The sequence below is a fragment of the Marmota marmota genome, unplaced genomic scaffold (genome assembly GCF_001458135.2).
Source record: "Marmota marmota marmota unplaced genomic scaffold, marMar, whole genome shotgun sequence".
In the NCBI taxonomy this organism is placed as follows: Eukaryota; Metazoa; Chordata; class Mammalia; order Rodentia; family Sciuridae; genus Marmota; species Marmota marmota.
The window spans coordinates 7,005,584-7,014,821 of record NW_025999925.1 but is presented as its reverse complement, the minus strand read 5'-3'; the positions used below and the strand labels follow the sequence as shown (position 1 = coordinate 7,014,821).

The following is a 9,238-nucleotide window of genomic DNA, read 5'->3' as shown; positions in this document are numbered from 1 at the left end:
GGATGATCTGTTGGTGGGTCTGTGTGTGCCACCACCAGGCTTGGTGCTCCTCCTTTTATGGGTCCCAGGGGAGGACATTGCTTCGTCTGGTGTGTTCAATAAGTTCATGGGCCTGGATTTTCTGATGTGAGTTCAATGAGCCCATGCATCCACATTTAATTTAATAAATTCTGTTTTAATTTGATAAGTTAATGGGTGGTCATTTTTATTAACACAGGTAATTTATTTATCAATTCATGACTCACAATTGTGCTGTACATATGGTGGCTATTTACATGTACAAATGAGATGTAGAGTCATTCTTCTTTGGCCTGTACTCAAAATATTATAACTCATGGTGAACCATTGCTTTTTATTATAAAACAGAGTAACTCAGGGTTAGGCACAGCCTGAAAACTACTATTCTACTCATGGAGTAACTTGGAGCAGGGCACAACTTGCTTTCCATAAGCGACAATAAATTTTTAGAAAAGTAACCATAGGAACAGCAAAACAATCAACTCCCATCCCCAGAAAAGGGGGAGAGAAGAAATAAGAAAAACTGTGAATTACTAATGTAAATAAGAAAATGTGTTAGAAATGCATCATGGAACTGGGCACAGTGACACATACCTATAATTTCAGCTTCTTGGGAGGCTAGAGGCAGAAGGAATCCAAGTTCAAGGCCAGCCTTAATAATTTAGTGAGACCCTGCCTCAAAATAAAAAATAAAAAGGGCTGGGGCTACAGCTCAGTGGTATCACCCCTAGATTCAATCCCCAATATACTGAAAAAAGAAAGAAACACAAAAAGGAATGAATGAATGAATCATGGTGATTTCTCCCTCTCCAGCCTATGTGTATATAGAGTAGTAGAAATCCTGTTTGTGTTTTGGGTTTAATAACCAGTTAATTGGACAAGAAAAATGACTGTTAAAACATTCTCTGAGATCTAACCAATTTTTTTTTTTTTTTATTGATACTGCAAACTGAACCCAGGGGTACCACATACCCAGCCCTTTTTTTGTATTTTATTTAGAGACAGGGTCTCACTGAGTTGCTTAATGCCTTGCTAACTTGCTGAGGCTGGCTTTGAACTTGCGATCTTTCTGCTTCAGCCTCCAGAGCCACTGGGATTGCAGGCATGCACCACCATGCCCAGCTTCTAACAAATTTTTGATCTTGTGAACAGAATCAAATAGGGGATAGGCTCGTCAGGCATTGTGCTAAAGTTTGGATCTTCAGTGTCCTCAAAGGCCCATGTGATAAATGCTAAGTCATCAGCTTTGTGATTTTGGGAGGTGGTAGAAACCTTTAAGACGGGGATCCTAGATATAACAAATTAGAATAAATAAATAATTTAATTTAAAAAAAGAGGGGGATCCTAGAAGGAAATTCTAGTTCACTGGGAAGCATGTCCTCAAAGGGAATTACAGGATATGTCTCTTCTTCTTCTCTCATATCCGGCCATGAGGCGAACAAGCCTACCCTCCATGCCCTCCTGCCATGATGTACTGGCCCCTCCAGGCCCACAGCAACAGGGCTAATTCATCATAGACAGAAACCTCCCAAACTTGAAGCCAAAATAAACCTTTCCTCTTTTTCAAATTGATCTCTCTTTGGTATTTATTTCAAGATTGGAAAGCTAATGAACACACTTTGGCAATGCGCTTGGGGAAAACACAATATACCACTGCTGAGCAGGTTAGCAGGTGTCTCTTAGTCCAGTCTCTCTGTCTCCAGCACTTGAGTCACACTTGAACTGGGATGTGGCTGGATGAACTATGTGTTGTACATTAGCAGGACAATGTCTTCTGTTACTCTCTTGTTCTATGAGGTGAGCGTAGGAATATCTGTATGGTTCAGAGACAGATGTACCCTGGCACAAGGCAGTCTGAGCACAGCTGACAGCTGCTCAGAACCTGGAGATGTTGGGGTCCACCAGTGTGAAATTGAGTTAGATGATAGTTCCTCCCATTGAAAAACAGGGGGAAATGCCATTGACCTGCAGTGGAGGAAAAAAAAACCAAAAACAAATGCAGACTCAGTTTCTCCTGCTATACATTTGCAAAAAAAGGTCACTTCTTTGACTTCAAAAAGATTTTTCCCCACCAGCAAGCAAGCAATCCACCAGCTGTGTGGCCTCGGATTCAATTCCAGTACTACTTGGAGATAGTGTCAGATCTCACAGGTTAAGGGATCAGTCCCCAAGACTGCCCTCAACACAAGTCAGTTGCCAATTGCAAGACCCAGCTTGTATTACCTGGGCTTCTAATCAACTGGCTGTAAATCCTGGTTCCTACAATTCCCTTCTCTGGTTCAATTAATATGCTAGAGGGGCTCAGTGAACTCAGGGAAACACTTAACATTTAATGGTTTATTATAAAGAATAACACAAACGATACAGATGAAGAGATGCATAGGGTCAGGCATGGGGTAAGGGACACACCATTGCCAGGAACCTTCACTTGTCCTATCTGGAAGTTCTCTGAACCCTGTTCCTCTGGGTTTCTATGGAGTCTACCTCAAAAAGACACAATTAATTAAATCATCAGGGATTGGTGACCCATTTAACCTTCAGTCCCTCTTCCCTTCCCAGAGTTCAGGCTCAGGACTGAAGGTCTTAACTGTTTAACTCTGCCTTGGTCTTTGGGTCATTTGGGTGATAAAGCTACTTTTGTTGCCAGCCACCAAGTAATAAGCATAGTATAAGGGGAAAAAAAAAACCTATCTGATTCCGAGATCCCTAGGATTTTAGTAGTTATATGCCAGAAATCAGAGATCCAACATATATTTTACAATATCTCACCTGAAAACCAGATTGAACCTGCTCACACATCAGATACACCTTACTTTTGGTCTTCACAGGGCTTAATAGAGATCCCTAAATCTTTTTTTTTTTTTTTTTTAACTGGGAATTGAACCCAGGGTGCTATACCATTGAGCTTCATCCCTAGCCTATTTTCATTTTTGATTCTCAGACTCCTTGTCTCAGAATCCAAAATAGGCCAAGGCTGGCCTCCTTGCTACAATCCTCCTGCTTCAGCCTCCCATGTTGCTGGGATTATAGGTGTATGCCATGGTATCCAGTGAGATCCCTAAATCATGAAGCCTTTAAATACTTTTCTTTGGATGCCCATTTGATATTTAAGGGAGCCAAGGAAAAGGGTGAGATCCAATAACAACCTCAAGGATTATGAAACAAGACTGTTTTATGTGTTCCTTACCTTATGTTAACTTAGGTTTCTTTACAAGATGGAAAGATCTACCTTGGATAGGCAGAATTAATATCATCAAAATAACCATACTACCAAAAGCACTATACAGATTTAATGCAATTCCTATCAAAATCCCAATGGCATTCCTCATAGAAATAGAAAAAGCAATCATGAAATTCATGTGGAAAAATAAGAGACCCAGAATAGCTAAAGCAATCATTAGCAGGAAGAGTGAAGCAAGTGGCATCACTATACCAGACCTCTAACTATACTACAGAGCAATAGTAACAAAAAGCAGTATGGTATTGGCACCAAAACAGACTGGTAGACCAATAGTACAGAATAGAGGACACAGAGACTAACCCACAAAATTACCTTAATTAGACAAGGGTGCCAAGAACATGCACTGGAGAAAAGATAGCCTCTTCAACAAACGGTGCTTGGAAAACTGGAAATCCATATGCAACAAAAATGAAATTAAACTCCTATCTCTCACCATGTACAAAACTCAACTCCAAATGGATCAAGGACTAGGAATACAACAAGAGACCCTGCGTCTAATAGAAGAAAAAATAGGCCCTAATCTCCATCATGGGAACCCCTTTTTGAACTCAGGGGCACTCAGCCACTGAGCCACATCCCCAACCCTATTTTGTATTTTATTTAGAGACAGGGTCTTACTGTTGCCAAGTGAGTTGCTTCACATCTCTCTTTTTGCTGAGGCCACCTTTGAACTCTTGATCTTCCTGCCTTAATCTCCCAAGCCACTGGGATTACAGGTATGCACCACCACGCCCACTTAATGGGAGGACATTTTTTGATGACTGGAATGCAAGCCCTTTTGCCAAAGAAAATCACACAGGTATGCCTCATATGCTATGGGGTGGTTTTAATGGTATCTATTATAAGAGATCTCTATAAGCAATTGTTTCTACTATCTAATGTCTGTCAGAAAGAATGACTCAAGTGTCAATTATTGCTTTCCCTGGACATTGACCAGAATTAAAAACTCCATGCAGCAGGTCAAGTTATGCAGGTGGTTGGCTGTCCCTTCTGCAGCTAATTCCCTCTGGCAGGCACATCAGGAAATTGTGATGCTCAGAATGAAATGTTTCATAGCATTATGGGGCTTTCTGTGGCTGAGTGGCAAAATTGAAGATACCGGCTCTGAAAATATTTCAGGCTAAACTTATTTCTACCAGAATCTGCCTAAGCACAATTGCTAGGAGAATGAGTGCCACTCATTTCTGCAGATTTGTGTATTTCTTCAGGGATCTAAACCAGTTACTAGAGTGAAGGCAAAATATTTCTTGAAGGAAAATTCTAGCCCTTGTCCAGGTATTCTGTAGTTTACCTTTCTTCAGAGCAGAGGGTTTTGGGCAGTTTATAGTAGTAGACAGGTTTCTCAACTTGCCTATCAGAATGTCAGTCTTGCCACTTGCTTGCCTGTTATGCATACAACAAGATGTATGTATTTTCTCTCAGTCAGCAATATTAAATTCTATCATGTATGAACCCAGGGCCCTGCAAAGTGGGAGGCAAACGCTCTACCATTGAGCTACATCCCTAGGACTTTTTATTTTCTTTTCTTTTTTTTTGTAGTTGTAGGTGGACAGAATGCCTTTATTTTATTTGTCTATTTTTATGTGGTGATGAAGATCAAACCTAGTGCCTCGCGCATGCTAGACAAGTGCTCTGCCTCTAAGCTACAGCTAAAGCACACCCCCCCCTTTTTTTTCTTCTAAGGCTTTGAAACATTTATTTAATATCCTAAATAACCAATCATGGCTTATGTCATAATTATAACTGGATAATCTTATACTTCCTCAGAAAAACACAGCACTATTCAGGGACTCTGGTGCCCTAGGGAGAAATTTAATCTTTGGTCATAATATTAGCTCCTGGTTTCATAGCCCCATAAACCTTTTTTTTTTTTTTTAAATATTTATTTCTTAGTTTTTTTGGCGGACACAACATCTTTGTTTGTATGTGGTGCTGAGGATCGAACTCGTCCACACGCATACCAGGAGAGCGCGTTACCGCTTGAGCCACATCCCCAGCCCCCCATAAACCTTCTTTGAAATGACCTACCATCTACTTTTTGTGAATTTTAAGATCTGTTCATTTATTGCATTCATCACCATAAATCTATATATTTATGTGACATTAGCTTAGCTCTCTTTCCAGAATCCCTATCACCTAGTTTATTATTTAGAAAGTATAAGGACTAGATTGCTATAAAACTATTGAAATTAGTAATTCAAATATTGCCTAATGTTTCCTATATAAGGCATCATATGAGAGGTTTATTTTATCTTATAATTTAGTATTAGGGGAAAAAGTTTCTTCTCAAAAATAGATCTCCTTATTTCCTATTCCACAAGTTATATAATATATTGTATTCTGGTCAGCAGGGATAGAATGGCTGATCACTCACAGTTACCATATATTTCTTTTATTTATTTATTTTTATGTGGTGCTAAGGACCCAGCGCCTCAAATGTGCTAGGCGAGCGCTCTACCGCTGAGCCCCAGCCCCAGCCCTCACAGTTACCATATTAACCTTGGGGGATAGAGTATACATATATGTTTTCTTATTTCTTTTTTTTTTTCTTCTTTTAACTAATTAATTAGTTTTGTTTTGTTTTTGTACTAATGGAAACTATCACTGGGCTACCCACCCTGCCCTTTTTTGATATTTTATTTTGAGACAGGGTCTTATTAAATCTCCTAGGCCTATCTCAAATTTGTGATGCTCCTGCTTCAGCCTCCCAACTTGCTGGGATTATAGGCCTGAGCCACCACACCAAACTTTGGTATTATATTTAGCCTCAATAAATGTATTATATACAAGTCTTTTGTTGATACAAATTATTTTATGGGAATAAGTATCTAAAAGCCAAATTACAGGGTTCAGAGGACACAAATATTTATAAGATTCTTTGAAATATGTGCCCTAATTTCTTTCCTGAAATACTGTACTGATTGGTAATTTTACCATCACTCTATGTGAATTCTTATTTCTTAGAATTTTGACAATATGAGGGCTGAGATTGTGGCTCAGTGGTTGAGCGCTTGCCTAGCACATGGGTTTGGTCCTTAGCACCACATAAAAATAAATAAATAAAGGTATCGTGTCTATCGACAACTTAAAACAGTCTATTAGTTTTAAAAGAAGAATATTGACAATATGGTATATTAGCATTTTCTAATATATATATGCCAATTTGGCAGACAAAATTTTATATCATCATCATCATCATCATCATTATTATTCTCATCATCATCATCATTGTTGCTAGGGATGTAATCCAGGGTTGTTTTTACCACTGTGTTATATTCCCAGTCCTCCCCTTTTTATCATCTGTAAATTTTTAAATTTTGAGACAGGGGCTTGCTAAGTTGCTGAGCCTGGCCTCGAACTTGTGATCCTCCTGTCTCAGCCTCCAAATTTGCCGGGATTACAAACTGTGCCTGGCAAATGGTATATTATTTTAATTTGCATTTCTTTGGTTACTGCTGAGACTAGGCTTCTTTTTTCTTCATGTTTATTGACTACTTTGAGTCAGAATTACTAGTTCCTAAAGTTTCTTTATGATAAGAAAAAAACATGAATGGGTGGAGAGATTGAGCTGGTAGAAGGGAGCAGGCCTGTAATCCAGCTACTGAGAAGTTGAGGCAGAAGAATCTCATTTTGGAGACACCTGTCTCAGAATTTAAAATAAAAAGGGTTGGGGATGTAGCTCAGTAGTAGAGGGATTTCTTAGCATATATGAGGCCCTGGGATTCAACTTAGTGGCCCCAGACCTTTCTTTCTTAAATATTTATTTTTTTAGTGGTAGTTACCTTTATTTTATTTTTTATTTTTAGATGGTGTTAGGATCAAACCCAAGACCTTGCATGTGCTAAGTGATCTCTCTACCACTGAGCCACAACCACAGCCCCCTTTTTTTCTTTCTTGTCCTGGGGGAATTGAACCCAGGGCCTTGTACATGTAGACAAGCCCTCAACCACTGATCTACATCCCCAGCCCCCAGCCCTTATTACATTTTATTTTGAGATATGGTTTCCCTAAGTTGCTGAAGCTGGCCTCAAACATGCTATCCCTCTGCCTCAGCCTTAGGAGTAGCTGGGATTACATATGTGTGCCCCCATGTTTAGCCTGAGGCTTGTTTTTTTAATTAAAAACATTTTAATGACCTTTTCTTATTGATGCAATATGTTTTTTAAAAATTCTAAGTGAATATTTTTGACTATCCATAGTCCATGCAGAGTTACAACCCTATCCTTCAATAATACACCGACAATTCCTAAAGGAAACCACTTAAAAAAAAGGCGAAACCTAGATACTTCCTTATTTGTCCAACTCCATCTAAGTTTAGATGTGTAGAAAGGCCTAGATATATCCAGAGTAACCCCCATACAACATATTGCTTGATCATCCCCCCCCCCCTTTTTGGTGTTAGAGATTGAACCCAGGGCATTGCACATGCTAAGTATGTCCTCTGCCACTGAGTATAATACCAGCCTGATCCGCTTTCTAAAATAAGGTTTTAGAACAATGCCATTAAGATAAGGGAATAAAGTATGGAGGGATGAAGTTTTAATTACTATACATGCACATATTTTTCACAAGGACTAGGGGGAAACATTTAACAGATGAATTAGAAAGAAAAGGTGGATAAAAATGTTTGTATGAGAATTTTAATACATTCTGGACAGTGTCATCCCGTTGCTGTCATCATTGGTACAAACTTGGTAGCTTACTTGACCATCATCATCAGTATCTGCTTCATTAATGATTTTATCAACCACTTTATCTAATTTCCCTCCAAGATTCATATCACATGGCAAAACTCTGCTGCAGTAATGTAGCCATTGCCATCCTTATCAAACACCTGGAATTCTTCTCCAATTTCTTCTTTATTGTGTCTTTCATTTTTCTTGCCATTATTGTCAGAAATTTAGGAAAGTCAGTTGCGCCATCTCAATCAGCATTTATTTCATTAATCATGTCCTATAACTGCTTCCGTGGGATTTTGCTCAAGAGATCGGATTACAGGTTACTAATTCTGTTGTTAGAATTCCATTGATATCCTTATCAAATAGTGAAAAAGTGCCTTTGAAGTTTGTGATCTGCTCTGGTCAGTTGGTCAGCCATGTTGCAAGCTCTACCAATTTCTAAGATTCAACCACACAACCACTCAGCTGGCTTGCTCCATTTGGATTCTAAAAATGTATTTTAACCAGGAAAGTCTGCCATTTGCAACAGCATGGATGAACCTAGAGGACATTATACAAAACAAAATAAGGCAGGTACAGGGAAACAAAGACTATCATGGGGCTGGGTGTGACTCAGTGTTGTAAAGCACTTGTATAGCAAGAGCTGGGTTCAATTCCTAGCACTACCAAAACCAAAACAAAACAACCCCCCACCCCACCCCCATCCCCACAACTCAAACCTGTAGATCTCACTTCTTTATGGACTTTAAAAAAAGAACTCTGAGGTACAAAGTAGAAAATGTTGTTATCAGAAGCTGGGGGAGAGAGAGAGAGAGAGTGGACAGGAGATAGAATTAATTAGAAGGAATCAGTTCTGGTGTCCCATTGCATGGCGAGGTGATTATAGTTCCTGGCCTGTGTGAGGCACTGGGTTCGATTCTTAGCACCACATGTAAATAAATAAAATATCCATGAACAGGGTATATTTTTCCATACACTGTTCATGGATAGGAAGAACTAACATCATCAAAATGGCGATATTACCCAAAGTTCTCTATAGGTTTAATGCAATGCCAATTAAAATCCCAATGGCATTTCTTGTAGAAATAGATAAAGCAATCATGAAATTCATATGGAAAAACAAAAGACCCAGAATAGCAAAAGCAATTCTAAGTAGGAAGTGTGAATCAGGCGGTATAGCAATACCAGATTTCAAACTATACTACAGAGCAATAGTAACAAAAACAGCATGGTACTGGTACCAAAACAGGCAGGTGGACCAATGGTACAGAATAGAGGACACAGAGACCAATCCACAAAA

General features: G+C 39.1%; 1 pseudogene; it reads right to left on the bottom strand.

Annotated features, from left to right (window-relative positions):
• Positions 1 to 7,899: 7,899 nt before the first annotated feature.
• The window catches only part of LOC125615797, a 53,071-nt pseudogene continuing 51,732 nt past the window's right edge, over positions 7,900 to 9,238 (bottom strand).